The sequence below is a fragment of the Chroicocephalus ridibundus genome, chromosome 3, assembly GCF_963924245.1.
Source record: "Chroicocephalus ridibundus chromosome 3, bChrRid1.1, whole genome shotgun sequence".
Classification (NCBI taxonomy): domain Eukaryota; kingdom Metazoa; phylum Chordata; class Aves; order Charadriiformes; family Laridae; genus Chroicocephalus; species Chroicocephalus ridibundus.
In genome coordinates this window covers 21562851-21565663 of record NC_086286.1, presented here as the reverse complement: position 1 = coordinate 21565663, position 2813 = coordinate 21562851, and positions in this window count along the sequence as shown.

The following is a 2813-nucleotide window of genomic DNA, read 5'->3' as shown; positions in this document are numbered from 1 at the left end:
TAATAAAGGTGAATACACAAAATGAAGAAAAGAAACACGGTGATATATTACCTAACATTTAAAATAGAGAGAACACACATATGTGCCACAGCACACTTCATCTGTGGACATCAAAGTGTCTTGCGGAGGTCATAATCCTCATTTCAAAGATGAGGAAACAGAGGTGCTGAGAGGGAAAGTGGCTTAGCAGGTCAGTGGCAAAGCAAGGCAAGAGTATCCTGAGCGTGTACTGCAGGCGGAGGTGAGGGAGCGGAGGAGAAGAAACCTGTCCTCACCTAACCAGGACGGCCCAGGTCCCACATGCAATGAAGGCACAGCGACACTGCAGGGAGAGCAGCAAATCATGTCACAAGCCACGGAGTCAGCGAAGCCTGGTTTCCTCCAGTTTTGTGTCTAAAGGGTAATCCGGGGATTGTCTGATGTTGGCCTTCGATGGTGCAATCACAGGGTGCCACTGTGGCCTTTCCCTCACCATGGGCACTGGTGGAGTCTGGCTTCTCAGCTTTGTTGTCTGTTTTCCCAAAACTTCTGGGTGCTTAAAGAATTGTTGAGCCTTTCTGTCAGGTGTGATCACTGTGAGCCGGTGGAGACACAAAGAATGTGTCCTTGCGTGCACACAGACATGTATGTCTTGGCATTGCAATATAGGGGGTACCTTATCCTATGGAACTACGCAATCAGTTAACATTTTAATACTGTAGATCTGCGGTTTTGAACTTTTTTTTTCTCTGTAACAGAGTTCTGAAAGTGGATAAAGGGTGGTACAGCAAGGATGTTCACACTGTTGGTTCAGTAGCCACGGTTGTTTCATCTTACAGGAAAATGCCTCCCAAGGGGAGACACAAAATTGGAGTTCCAGCTCTGTAGCTGCATCTTCTTTGAGCCCGGAGAAACTCACTGCGAAGTGAGACTCATGCAGGTTATTCATTTGATGAATAACTTGAGTGAGAAGACTTTTTTATGCCTGCAGCCATGCTGCCTTGGGTCATGGTCTTGTCATATCTCCTTACTCAGAGAGGGAGAGGTTGAATGGGAATTTTGGTGTGAAGTTCTGAAGTAGTGTTTTTCAAGCTTTCTTCAACTCTGAAAATCCTCTGGAGGGGCTGTTCAGCCTCCTTGATGGTGAATTGAAGCCTACTGATAAGAGGTCAGTTTTCTTAGCTTTAATGGACCCATTAAAGGTAGGCCATGGATGCCACAGGTCTGTTGGCCAAAAGTTGAAAACAATCGCTCTAAATAACACCCCTGATATTTCAGGAGTACTTCTTATGGCTCAGGACAAACCATCTTTCCCTCTCAGGACCAGAAGACAGACGCTCCATGAGTGTATAGAGTTTCATGGCATGACGTGGCCATAAGTTAATTGAAGATCTTAGAGTGTTTCTCATAAAGGGATTTGCCTCTGAAAGGTAGACACGATTTGGGGGATTCTCCCTCTCTACTTAGATTGTTGGAAGCAGCAAAATCAGTGGGAGCCAGGACCCAAGATCCTGACTCTGTCTGTAGGAGAGCATCCATGTTCTGGTTGTGCACATGCATGTGCATGTGTGCAGGGTGCTGTTGGACATGCTGTCCTGGGGAGGTCAGCTCTTGGCTCAGGGAACAGACTGTCCACCTTTCTTGCAAGCTGTGTTGCACAGCTGGTAGTTACTATTGATGATAACTGCGAAATGGCTTGCAGTGTAACCTTCTGATTAACAGCGCATCCCTGTCTGCTTTCTGCTTCTTCAGGCAGGAGCTACAAAAGACGGGTAGTAAGGGTAAGTTGTCTAGCTTTGACATTCACCGTCTTTGACCTTCAACTCTTTTTTTCGTGATGAAGTCCATGTTACCCATCAATTAAAAAGACACAGCGTGGTTCTTAGCCCACAGGAGGGTAGTGAGAGTTTTAATAATAAACTCTTCTAGATCATCAAGTGAAATGTGCTATATAAATGCAGATTAATGTTACTAGAAAGCCTGCAGGTTCTTTGCCTTGTGTGTCTCTTCTGTGGTGTCTGCCAGCAGACCTGAATACATTTGCTGCTCAGATTACTAATCTCAGATGTAATATATCAACAGAACAGACCTTTGTCCTTTATGTTTTAAATATTATAGTGCATTGTATCATGTAACCTATGATAATACTGTTTAGCATCTCTGTTATTAGAACATCTCTTCATACGTTTGTTGTTACAGGCCCCAGAGGCATTGTTTATGGGCAGACCTCAAAGACCTAGTAGTACTTCTGTTTTCCAGATAGGAAAACTGAAGCCCATTTTCCAAGCAAAAACTCTGAGCCAGTGGTGTAGAAACTGGGTCTCCTACCTTTCACATGCTTTCTCTCCAAGCACTGAGAAACTGTGCTTTCAAAAGTGCTGAAGACCATAAATTACAGGACATCAACGCGGAGTTTGCAAGTGAAAGTAAGTTTGCTAAACTGAATTTTTTCTCCCTCCACAAGCTGTGGGTGACAATTCCACTGGGAGCTGCAGCGGGTGGGATCCCCGTGTGTCTGGTTACTCGTGGCGAGATGATTTATCAGGAAGGGAAAGCCCTCACCCATTAGCAGTGGGTCCTATTCTAGTAGTTGGATATTGACTGTTTCGCATCCCCAGGTGCTTCATTAGTTTTCTTCTCTTAATACCGAGCCTTTTCGTGAGTTATCAATATAGCAAAGCTGTAGAGATCATTGTTCAAAAAGAGTTATTTGGAGAACATGCACAAATGGTGGTGGAGAAGGGATACCTGAAGATCCCTCCTCTTCACACCTCACCAGGAGAATATCCTTATTACCGGGCTAGGTGGTCGTGGTCCTCCATCTTTTCTGTTTC